The sequence below is a fragment of the Pinus tabuliformis genome, chromosome 7, assembly GCF_031772625.1.
Source record: "Pinus tabuliformis cultivar Carrire ecotype Pingquan chromosome 7, CPIR1, whole genome shotgun sequence".
NCBI classification, from domain to species: domain Eukaryota; kingdom Viridiplantae; phylum Streptophyta; class Pinopsida; order Pinales; family Pinaceae; genus Pinus; species Pinus tabuliformis.
In genome coordinates, this window is record NC_142293.1 from 743,394,247 (window position 1) to 743,408,209 (window position 13,963).

Sequence of the window (13,963 nt, forward strand, 5' to 3'; positions counted from 1 at the left end):
GGTTTTTCACTTTTCACCTCAGGGATTTTGGTTTTACATTAATGTAATGTAAAATAATGATGTAATTAAAGTGTATTTATGCTACCTATGGTAGATACATTATATTAAAAGCTTAAATGAGATGAATGATTCAGTTTGCTTCATACTAGGAATGTTTCAGTTTCAGCATCCTAGTCTTCAGTTGTCTACTCAACTTTTTGTGCAACTGATTCCTCCTCTCATGGATTCTACCCCTGAGGCTAGGATTTTTTGTTTTGAAGCCTATATTATGTATTTTCTTAGACATGTGTTTGGCTTGGACTCACTTGGATTCTCAGTGCTTGATTGTACATCATTGTGAGTAGTTTGGCAAGGAAATTAATAAGATTTGCAGCTATTTTTATGGGATCCCTATGGTATGGAGTTTTAGTATAGTTTCTTCTTTTGTGATAATTTGTTTACATGTTTTATGTATGCCATCATTCGTTCCATTACTTCTAATTGAATGTTTTCAAGTTTGATAGGTAGAATCCATTGTATCAGTGCTCTGCCTTGGGAAATCAGTTAACATTTCATGTTTTCTGCTGTTTAAGAAGGATGCATGATTTTCACATGCCCTTCTTAGCTACTCACCAGTCTTAAACACCTCACATCATCAAGCCTAAAGTGCTAAAGCCTATGCCTACCTTTCCCCATAGAACACCCTGCATTTTTGACCTAATTTCCTAGACCTAAACTGCCCAGCTCCATTTGATCTGGAAAAACACCAAAAAATTCAATCAAAACCTTTTGAGCTACTATACCTAGCCTAAAATCCTTTACCTGGTCCAGTCATCTTGATTGAGATCCTTATGGAGAGAGTCCTCTCCTAGCCTAGTAAGGCTAGCTACTTGGCTAAGCTTGGTTTGTGGTTACCCTGGCATTGCCTCCCTTCAGCCTGAGGTCAATCTAGGTGATAACACTTTGTAATGATGTGAATTTAAGAATTAAAGGGGGAACTTGGAAATAACGCTTACATTAGTAAATAGATAGGATCAGGTTGTTGGTTATTGGAGTTTTATTGAGATATTTTCTCAACAATATTCTTCTTGTTTGGAATTTTTTGGATCTCATGAGCATTATCTATGTGGCTTGTAATTTTTATTTGATTGCAATGTACAAACAGTTTTTGTGTAGAACTTCTGTACACCATGTCTGCTCCATTTTTATCATTTTTTGATGAAATGAATGGTAGGTTTTGAAATCAGATTACTTTGTGTGAGAGATGGAGTGTCTGTTACAGAGAAACAACTTCACGATTTGATATACACATCACACATTATTAGTTTGCTCAATTTTCTAGGGGATTTTACTACAAACCCCCCCTTGTTCTTGAGGTTTTTCTTTTCCTTTGAAATTGGACTTAAATTTTTTGTCTAAGCAGTTAAATTCATAAAGCTTGGGAGAGTTTCTCACAACGCATCTTGCTGACACATCACACACTATAAAGAAAAAACATAATTTTCATTGCACACTATTCGCTTGCTCAAATTTTTAGGTGCTTTTACTACAAAACCTCTCCCATCCTTCAAGTTTTTATTTTAAAATTGGACTTATTAGTTTTGTCAAGGAAGTTAAATTTAGAAATATTGAGAGACTTTATCACAACGCATCCTCCTAACACATCACACACTATTTGTTTGCTTAATTTTCTAGGCCCTTTTACTACAAAACCCCTCCTATTATTTTAAATTGGACTTATTTGTTTTGTCTAGGTAGTTAAATTACATCCTCCTGACATATCACACACTATTATCTTGCTCAATTGTCTTGGGCCTTTTACTAAAAAACCCCTGCTATCTATTAGCTTGCTTAATTTTCTAGGCGCTTTTACTACAAAACCCCTTTTGGTCTTGAGGTTTTTCACTTCAGCTTATTTATTTTGTGGTTTTTTCTTTTTTCAACTTTGACTTATTTGTTTTGTATAGGTAGTTAAATTTAGAAATCTTGGAAGAGTTTCTCACAACATTTCCTCCTTCAAGGCCATGATAATTCATCTTTTTTTTTTTCTATCTGAAGTAAGTCATGGTGAAGCCCTTCAGTGATAATGATTTAAATACAATTTGTATCCCAAAGAAAAGTGTAGCAAAATACCAAATTAATAGAAGAAGAGTGATTAACTATATCTAAAGTCAACAAGAGTGATCATATTTATGTGGTTATAATTTGATTAATTTTTATGATTTCATTCATCTTGGTAATGTGAGATGTATCATGAAATGTGTGTTTTGATGCATATAATATTTAACAACTATTTAATTTTTATGGTTGTGCTAGTAAAATTTTTATTATATAAAATTATCACCAAAATAAATATATATTCATATTTTTTCTTTTTTGGTTCTTCAAACTCATGGGGATTTTTTTACCTTGATTCTCATAGTTTACATAGTACTTTATAACATGACAATCACCAATTGAGCTGCCCCATGGATTTATACATTCATAACTTTGATTTTATTTATTTGAAAGATATTTGTAATGTACTTTTTTTGTAACAAACAATTTTATGAGAAGAAAGTAGGAGCATATCTATGTAATAATTTATTTCAAGAACAATAACAATCTTAGTTATTTTGATCTATATTGTAGATTTGGAGAATATTATGGGAATTTCATGACTTCATTTATGTTCGTTATATTTTGGAATGTTCCTAAAATATACAATCCACTTAAATTAAACTATTAATAGATATTTAAGAAAGCAATAATAATTTTTCGGGTAAACATAAACAAAAGCTGTAGAACATCTAGTACCTCAAAGACTTATTTCTCAAACTAGTACAACTAATAATCGTGTTCACACCTAATCCGAAGGCGGTTGGGTAAACTGGAACGTGAACAGTCATCAAGAAGATGAACTGTTCCGTCCACTTTGTGTATATAAACAATTGTTCTCTTATGAAATAATATCTCAGTTTTCCTTTGTTCAATGTGGAGTTACCCTGGCCTGACATGGTATCAGAGCACAGGTCCCAGAAATAGTTGTAACTCCTCTGCTCTCTGGCGCACTAGCGCTGCATCTGCCTGAGCGTTTGCCTGACATAACGCTCTCTGCTCTCTGGCGCACCAGCGCTGCCTCTGTCTCTGAGAACGTTGAAGATTCTTCCGTTGAGGAGATTTGACGCCGATTTGCAGCACGTTGCTCTCAGAAACATTCAGGTACATTCCGCTGGTATCATCGAAATTCCTAGGATCAATTTTACCCAAAAGAGGCTCCGGTTCTCCTGTGGGCTCATGCGTATTTCTGGTTCTAGAGTCTGTAGTTAGAACTAAACTGGAATTTGCTCTGTATTCATACTGCTTGAAACGGGCGTGAGCCTCGGCTCCTCCCCCAAGATGTGCCATTGACTGCAAATTCGTAATTGCCTTCACCTCTTGATAATCGCGCCCCACTTGCACAGCCTCCCCGACTTAAATATCGTTCATCCCTGTGCTTCCTCACAGCAATCGGTTTTCACTTCTCGCCTATTTGTGTTTTCACCTTGTGTTTGTAACAAGCTATCGAGGTTACTGTGGTTTGTTCCTCTGAATCCAAGGGAGCTCGCGTCTTTTTGCTGTGTGATAGATAGAGAGCGTTAAAATGGCTTGTTCTTTTTCTTGGCTTCGACTGTCTGCCTTGCAGCTTTGTCCTCGGTGTGATACCTCCGGAGCTGGGGAAACGAGCAAAGTTACAGATTCTATTTGCTCGTTCTTGTAATCTAGTGGGTAATATTCCAGATTCTGTTGGCAATCTGTCGTAGAACGAGGCTCATTCCTGTCTGCTGCTATTTGGAAAGAGTATTTTTTTTAGTCTAATGTAAACTTCGCAGATGGATAACTTATAAACTTCGCAGAGTCTGTACAATATCTTATTTCTGATTTTATATAAAAAGGGAACGATCATATCCCTTGACGAAGGATGCAAGATGGTATATTTCAAACTTGATAGCATATAATCTCTAAGATACCACTGAAAGGACATCTACATAGAATGAGGCTCATTCATGTCTACTACTGTGTCGTTTTCCATGCTGCTGGGATAGTTGAAAGTGTTGAGTATTGCGCTGTATCATTCAAAGCATTCAGTGTATTACGCTGTTTTTCAAAGCGTTTATATATATATCATTCAAGGCAGTTTTCAAAGCATTCAAGTTATATCAGTCAGAGTGTTTATATTTCAAAACATTTGTAGTGTTGCATTGATATATTGAAGTGATATATTAATACATTAAAGTGATATATTGAAGTGATCCCTTGCGCTTTTTTTTCAAAACATAATAGTGTTGCAGTGATATAAGAAATGCTGATATAAGAAATGATGATGCAAATGTTAGAAGAAAATAAAGTGCATAAGGCTATGGCATAAGGATTTTTTTTTTCAGCAGAAGTCTTTTATCAACAGAAGTTTCTTTGGCAGAGATATTTTTTTTACAGAATGCATTCAATCATTTCTATGGTAGGAATAGTTCTCACTGGCAAGGAGAACTATTCAGAATGGTCTCGAATGGTAAAACACACCCTCATCTACAATGAGTTGTGGAAAGGAGTGTGTGTCGGAGAAGAAGACAAAGACCCTGTGCAACCTACATCAGATAAAGAACTTGTCATTTGGGAAAACAAGAACAACAAAGCCTATGCATTGATCGCAACATCTGTAAATGAAGAAGTAAGTCGTCATATTTCATCCTATTCCACTGCCTTTGAAGCTTTACAAAAGCTGAAAGAACTCTATGATACACATTCTGCACTTGAAGTTGTTCATCTCATGATTAAACTCTTCACTCTTGAACTGAAAAATAATGATCCTCTTGCTCTTGCATCTGAAATAAAGTCCATAATGCATGATATTAAATCCACTAAGGTTGAGCTGGATATCTCTCTTATTGCCTTTCTCAAAGCACTCTATCCTACCTACTCCAATTATCTTGAGTCATTACAAGCAAATGGAAATCTTAAAGATATAACCTTTGACTCTCTTGTGAAAAAGTTTGCTGAAAGAGAGAAAGCCTTTGGAAAGAAAACAGTCCCTGAATCTTCTGAAGAGACTGTTTGCCTTGCTCATAAAGAAAAGCATCCTGCTCAAGATTCTACAAGAGGAAGAGGTGGACGAAGAGGAAGAGGAAGATACTCCAGAGGCAGGGGGGCAGACATTTTCAAGCAGAAAAGGCAGATCTGCATTGCATTCGCTACAAACGAAATGGATCACATGATGCTTCTACATGCAAGCTACCATGGGACAAAATTGAGCAGAGAAGAAATCAGCAGAAAGGTAAAACTGATGACACAGACAAAGGTAAAGCACCTGAATCCGCTCACTATATTGAGGCACAATGTAACATTGGAGTAAATGAAGATTTGTTTAATGCTTCACTTGCTTCTTCGAAAAATGACTGGTTGCTTGATTCAGGAGCAACCTGTCATATGACTCATAGGAAAGATTTTTTTGAAGATTTCACTGATAATGTTGATGGAGCAGTATACTTTGCAGATCAGTCAAAAATCAAGCCATCAGGGCTTGGCACAATCAGGCTTAAACTGCCTGGTCTTCCAGACTTTCTTCTGGATCATGTTCTATATCTCCCACAGCTCAAGAGAAACTTGCTGTCCCTGGTCTACATCCGCCAGCAAGGTCACTCCATTCACATGTTTGATGGCAAGCTTGAGGTAAGAAAGGCATCTGACCACTCACTTGTCATGAGGGGTATAAAAGAAGAAAGACTTCTTAAACTGCAAGGAACTTCTGCTCATGCACAACATTTCTCATATATTTCTCATCATGAAGAAGGTACACTTCCGTCAAGTTTATTATGGCATGCTAGATTTGGACATTTAAACTATGATAGTCTCCGCTTGTTGAAGAAAAATGGTGTTGCTGGTTTGCCTACAATTCCTAGAAAACATAAGCAATGTGATGCTTGCATTCTAGGAAAGCATAGCAAACAGTCTTTTCATGATTCACATTCAAGAGCACATAGGAAGCTTGAACTCATTCATTCAGATTTATGTGGTACAATGCCTGTTTCTTATGCAAATGGAAATAAATATATCATGACATTTATTGATGATTACACCAGAATGTGTTGGGTTTATTTATTGAAGAACAAATGTGATGCTTTTCAAACATTCAAGAATTTTCATAAGTGGATTGAAAATGATGCACAATCTCATATTTGGTCTATTCGCACTGATAATGGAAAAGAATATACATCAAATGAATTTGAACACTATCTTCGCCAACATGGGATTAAACATCAAACAAATGTACCTTATAATCCCCAACAGAATGGTGTAGCAGAAATAATGAATAGAACAATCTTGAATATGGTACGATCCATGCTTTTCTTAAAAAATGTAAAGACAATGTTTTGGACTGATGCTGTTCTGTGTGCTGCATATATAAAGAATAGATGTCCATCTAGTGCTATAAGAAACAAGACTCCTTATGAATTGTGGTATGGACATGTTCCTTCGGTAAAACATCTCAGGATCTTTGGTTCCACCTGTTATGCTTTAATACCAAAGGTACATAGAAACAAACTTGGTGCTAGAAGTCGTAAGTGTATCTTCCTGGGGTATTCAAACACATCTAAAGCATACTGCCTCTATGATGAAGTAAATAAAAAGTTTGTTTTATCTAGAGATGTCATTTTTCTTGAATCATCCAAATCTGACAGTGTTGTTGAGCGGCAACTTGATCGCTTGGATAGATTCACAAAACCGAAATCATTTCAAGAGTTTGATAATCAGATTCCACATCTTGAAGGGGGGATTCCTATACTAGATCAACATGTGGAATCTTCTTCTGAAGAACAATCTCCCTTGCATGACACTCCAACAATGGATGATGCTTTAAGTGATGTAATTGATAGAATTGGGAGACTCAATCTTGATTCAGACCCAACTCAATCAACAGAGTAGCCTGGACCATCTCAGAAAGGTCCCCCAAAGTGGCTGACAAAGACACTTGAAAGTGTTCATCCCGATGAAATTGGAAAAACAGGAACCATAAATACAAACCGACAAGATGGAGGTGATGTAGATAACTCTAATTCACCTATTGATATGGATGTTACTTATGATTGTGAATTGAACTTGTCTACAGATTTTGAACCAACTTCCTTCAAAGAAGCTGCTTCTCATGATGAATGGAAAGAAGCGATGCAGAAGGAGTATGATGCCCTCATAAAGAATGGCACTTGGAAGCTGGTTGATCCTCCATTTGGAACCAAACCAATTGGCTGCAAGTGGGTCTACAAGAACAAGTACAAAGCTGATGGCTCACTTGACAAGCACAAAGCTAGGCTTGTGGCAAAAGGTTTTGCACAGAAGGAAGGGGTTGATTATGAGGAAACTTTTGCCCCCACATCAAAATGGGCAACCATCCGGACACTCTTTGCACTAGCTGCTCAGAACAGTTGGAAAGTCCATCAAATGGATGTAAAAACTGCATTCTTGAATGGAGATCTAAAAGAGTATGTTTTTATGTCCCAGCCTGAAGGATTTGCTGTGAAAGGACAAGAACACAAAGTATGCAAACTTGTGAAGTCCTTGTATGGCCTCAAACAAGCACCACGAGCCTGGTATGAAAAACTAACTGAGCATCTTCTGAAACTCAACTTCAAACATTTTGATCTTGATGATGCAACTTTATTTGTCAAGAAAGTTGGCAAAACAGTTGTATATCTTGTGGTATATGTAGATGATCTTTTAATGACAGGGAACAATGAAAGCTATATTGCATCCATAAAGAAAGAATTAGGAAAAAGTTTTGAAATGATTGATTTGGGCTATGTTCATTACTATCTTGGCATTGAAGTAACCTAACATCCAAAATCCATATTTCTTTCTCAAAAGAAATACATTGGAGGTTTGTTAAACAGATTTGGCATGACAGAGTGCAATCCTCTTTCTACTCCAATGGAACAAAACTTGAAGCTCACATCTATTGAAGGAAAGGAATTTGAGGATGCAACAAAGTATAGACAGCTTATAGGAAGTCTCATCTACCTCACTACTACCAGACCAGACATTTCATTTGCTATTGGAATCCTCTCCAGGTTTATGCAATAGCCTTGTGAGGGACATTGGTCTGCTGCAAAAAGAGTTCTAAGGTACTTGAAGGGAACTCAAGACCTTGGAATGAAGTATACACAGGTGGACGACTTCAACTTGATTGGATACTTTGATTCAGACTTCGATGGAGACAAAGAAACTGGGGTATCTACTTCAGGATATGCTATGAGTCTTTGATCAGGAGCTGTCTCCTGGAGATCACGCAAACAATCAATACCAGTAGATTCCACAACAGAAGCAGAATACGTGGCAGCAGTTGAAGCAACGAAAGAAATTGTGTGGCTCAGGAAAATTCTTGAAGATTTGCAGGTAAAACAAGTACAATCAACTCCACTCATGATTGATAACACCTCTGCAATAAAGTTGGCCAAGAACCCAAAGTTTCATGATCATACTAAGCACATCAATACTAAATATCATCTGATCCGACATCATGTTGAGGCTAAAACAATCCATCTCCGTCATTGTTCCACAAATGAGCAAATTGCAGACATCTTCACCAAAGCGCTTGGAAGAGAAAAGCTTGAAAGATTCAGAACGATGCTTGGACTCACCAACATCCCTTTAGATTAAGGGGGGGAATGTTCACACCTAATCCGAAGGTGGTTGGATAAACTGGAACGTGAACAGTCATCAAGAAGATGAACTGTTCCGTCCACTTTGTGTATATAAACAATTGTTCTCTTATGAAATAATACCTCAGTTTTCCTTTGTTCAATGTGGAGTTACCCTGGCCTGACAAATAGAAAACAACATATAACCAATAACATACTACTCTTAGATTCATTATAAGCAATATAATCTATATCAAGTTGTGATAAATTCTATTTCATTGGCATATGAAATAAATGACATTTCTCTAATAATTGTCATGGTGCTTTTTAAGTAATCACTAACCTTGTCTTTTTGGGTGAACTTACATCTATATCAAAGATATAAGTATGAACACTAAAGTCCTATAAAATGAAATTTACCATAATTTTATATAGCTATTTTTTATGACTAAATCAAACCAGGTGCACTTAATTCCCCTTGGTGAAACTGTTTATAATATTCGACCTATGTTTCAAGCCTCCCATGATACCATGAACATTATGTTGAAAATGAAAAGAGCTCAAAACAACTGTGCAATGAAAGTGATCAAGTTATGCTCCTTCCATGTCTTTTATGCTCTACATTATAATTATCTATCATCCATCATTATGACTGGTGTAATCATGAACTATCCTTCTTCGGAAACATTCTTTAATGGTGATCTCTATTGGTTTTGGTTGAGTCTCTAGATCTATGGAGGAAGCGATCAAGTAAGTACCTTGATATATGTTGGACCTAAGGTCCGTGGTATGAAAAAAATGTTATTCTACATCACAATTAATCATTTTCTTGCCGCAATTTCAAAAATACCCTCCAGAATGCTTAGATCCCTATCTTGGCTCCATGAAATTTTTTGAAAATGAGGTAGGGACTATCTAATTTTCATTTATTTCCCTTATTCATTATATAATTTATGACGAAGAAATCACATTTTACTTTCACTTATTTTAACCTATAAAATAGAAAGCATAAATGGTAGTAATTTAAATTGATTATGTAATAGAGTAAGGGATTTGTGTCAACTAGAAGGATTCACCTTATGCAAAATTTGTGTGGGAGAATGATTGAATGGAATGGGGAGACAACACAGAGGTTGAGATTGTGAGTGGATTATATGTTGTGACTACCCTTGGTATGTATTCTATTTTCTATTTATTCATAATTTTGGAGACAAACTCTTTAAGAGTTCTAGTTTCTTATTTCACCCTAGCTTGGAATGGAAAATTTGAAGACCTATTTTGTTAGGGAAGTGAATGAGATATTGGTGCAAGGAGACAATAGAAAAAACAATACATAAATTACATTGAAGAAATGGAGGCAAATATGAGGAATTGTGGTGCATCCTCCCAAACCATGAGCGTTGAGGAGGAACTACATATAGAGATTGGTTTAATGAGCATAAATGTTGACAGGTTAAGTGTTTAGATAAGCTTTGTAACAAACATCCTAACATCACACTACCAACAACTACATTATCTTAATACTGAACTATGTTGCCTTCAAGCTTTGCTACATTCTATTATTATGTCAAGGTAGGAGGGAGAACAACGCTTGGGAACTTAGGCTTCTTTAGCGAACCAAGTGAAACTATCTCAAAGTGGAAAATTTGACCTCAACCAGGAAACTTTAGCAAGAAAATTCATAATAATAGATGATTAGTAGATGTTCACTATTTAAAATTTTGATATATGCCCTCTAAATGTGGATTTGTACTAGGAAACTTCTTCAATCTATATCTTTATAGGCATATATGGAGTATAAATCTAAGATTCATTGGGAGCTTGAAAAGACAATATTTTATTAACTTTTAAAACATTCGTTATTTGTAGTATCAAGAAACTATGGATGCATTTCTTAAGTTCCTTGGCACATTTTTGCTAGCATATACATACCCTGAACTTCTCTCTCTCTCTCTCTCTCTCTCTCTCTCACTCACTCACTCTCTCTCTCTCTATATATATATATCTATATCTATATATCTATATATATATATATATATATATATATATATATATATATATAGGTAAATAATTTTACGAATCAAAAATCAAATGATATTACAAAAATGACTATCTTTGAGTTTTAAGCCAAATTTCCAGTTCCTTATTTTCTAAAAACTTAAAATACTTATGATCAGAAAAATATTATTTGTATATTTCTTATATGAGTAAATGATTAAAGACCATTGACATAATAAAGACCAAAAAAAATTCATGACTAAGTTTTCTTATGGGATCAACTTCTTGTCACCATTGGATTTGTCATTGAAGGACACTTTTTCCTTTTTATTTCAATTGTCAACATTTTCTTTCTTTGATGAGATTGATATTCATGTTTCTACCAATTTTTCTAGATGTAGGGGTTCTAATTTATCTTGTAGCTCATCTTCTTCATCCTGGTCTACCCAACTTTCCTTAAGAGGTTCTACATTTTGAGGTTCCATTAAGCCTTGTTGTGTGGGTTCATGCTAAGATGAAGGGCTTTCATTTAAGGAAATATCCCTTGACTACTTGATCTCTATTGAGGTATCTTTATTTCTTCTAAATCTAGTTGTTCTCTTCTATATGTACTTTAGGTTTTATAAGAGAGCGTAAAAACATAGTGAAAACCCAACTTTTATTAATAAATAATTGGTAAATAGCTATATTAAGTGAAAATCAAATGATATTACAGAAATCATTGTACTCTCTGGGTTTCAAGCAAAATTGGCAGTTCCTTGTTTGCCAAAAAGTTAAAATATTTATGTTCACAAAAACCTTGTCCCTATATGACACAACCCAAGTGTCTGTGGCTTTCATAGCAGCTACAAAATCTGGATTTCTATTATAGAGCACACAAATCAGATCATTGGAATTTGGATATTATATTAATTAATGTAAGGACTAAAACACATATCACAAACGAAGAGTAATTTGAGTATGCTCACAAGAACACAAAAATGATTGAAATACTTGTTATTTATTTGAAATGTGTTGTTATAGATATGAGAGTGGAGTCCTAAATCCCCATCTTGTTACACAACAATACCATGTACAACAACCAAACACCCTCGTTTGACTTGTACAACAACGAGTTGCGCTCTTAGAAAATTGTGCAGCAACAAAACCAACGCCAAAAGCCAAAGTGGTAGGAGCCCAAAATGACCCATGGAAAATTAATAAGACAAAAGAAAAATGGAAAATCCCAAAAGTGAAAAGCCCCTTTTCATTTGTATGCCCATAAATTATTATCATGTTTCTGACCTCTTTGCATTACAATTGAGACAATTCATTTCCTATGCCATTGACCTCTTCACATTCTTGAACTGAATCAAATCAATTCCTCTCAGCATGCGAACAAACAAAATTTGTAACTTATGTCTCATTCTCGCTACATGTAGAGTTGTGGTTGTCCAATAGCAGTGTGACTAAATAATTACTAGTTTTACTTTATCAGCAAGTCCATGCAGTGGGAGTATCAACACACGATACTAGGAGTGTCAACAACTCAAAAGTAGTCGTTTCTTCGCTAAAATGTGGTTATAGGAGTAGAAAAATCCATCTACTATGTGTACCAACGACTAACATAACATGTCTATTAGCAACTTAAAATACATGGGTGTAACAACACTTATTACAAAATCAACAAAAACTTGTTTTGGTTGATCAAGATTTCCCAAGCCTAAGGATGCTCCTGCATTAGACACCCTTGGTAAGAAAATATAAGACACCAACTCATGTGGTATTTCATTTAGAGTTTGAAGTCCCTTTTAGTCATGTTAACTCTTGTTTAGTCACCCATGATGTATCTTAAGATACCTCGTTTTTCCATTTGACTAAATACTCCAAATACTCCCTGCGACGAGTCTTTTTTCCAACCCTAGTGGCTATAATTTATTTCACTTCTTTAACATGTTTTACTAGTAACTGTTCCTTCCACTTAGTGGGCATACCTATCTCTTCACTACTGTCTACTTCATGGAACTCATATAGATCAAATATATTTAATATCGAAGAGATATCCAAGTCTCTTGGTGTTGGAAAATTGTGATTCTTGTATATTATGTTTGAATTTCCTTGCTTGATAATTACTTGTGATGTTAGTTGGAATTTTATTATCTTTTATTTCTTGTTCATCAAGAATTTACCAAAACTATGAAGATCAAAAAGAGATAAAGTACACAAGATATAGGCTCAAAGCTAGGGAAAAACCCCTCTAAGGGGAAAACCTAGAAATAATACTTCTCTTCTTGTAGAATTAGTTCAAGATGAGAGTTATAAGACCCAAGAACCAAGCCAGAATTACTCCCAAGAACCAAGCCAACCCCTTCAACAACAACTTGTTAAAACAATATGAATTCTTCCAAGAGCGAATATTCTTCAAGTTTTCTCCCAACAGGTCTCAACTTCCACTTCAGATCTGCACTTTTAGCCTACAATTTTTGGCCCTGCATAAGCCCATAAACCCTATATTTTACATGTTTAGAGAGATTTATATCGTCCTTCATCTTTCCTTCCCTCCTTTTCTAGGTGATTCTCCTTAGTTTCTAGCCCTTCACACTTCCTTTTCTTCTTCTTCAATTGTAGATCAAACTAGTTGTGAGTGTGTGTTCCAAATGAGTCAAAGTGTTATTATGAGGTTGAATAGTCTTCCTTTGAGCCAACTTGTCATTTCTTGGGTCAACTTGGTATTATAGGATAAATTGGATTTCTTTACTTAAAAATAATTATTTTCTTTGATTACAATGAGTTCAAATGGGACTATAATACGTGACAAAATACTTTATTTCCTTAGAAGACCCTAGAAGCATGAAGAACATTCTTTGACCTAGACTTAAGCATGAAAAACATGATTTGATAAATAAATAAAATTATTTTTATTCTTTTCAATATAAAATATACAATTTCATGTTTACAAAGGTAATGATGAAGACCAAATCTAGTTACATTCTCCAACACTCCCTCTTAACTAGGGAGGTATTCATAATCCAATCATATGGTACAAGGAATCTCAATTTGAAGTATTCTCATAAGAAGAGTCAGATTAATAAGCCATGTTTTAAGCATATATAACCAACATTGTTAACAAGGCCTTAAATTGACAAGCTCAACTTATATTAGAGTAACATACTGGGATACTTTACATGAGATGCCACACTACCTCTAAAGGCACATACCCCATTTGAATATTCACTAGGTATGTCTTTTTAGGACCATTATTATCTTGGATTCCCAATCCTCAAAGAATATTAGTCCTCTTCAACTACTCTTGTTTTGGATACCCTACCTTATCCTCAAAGAATATCAATCTATAGGTT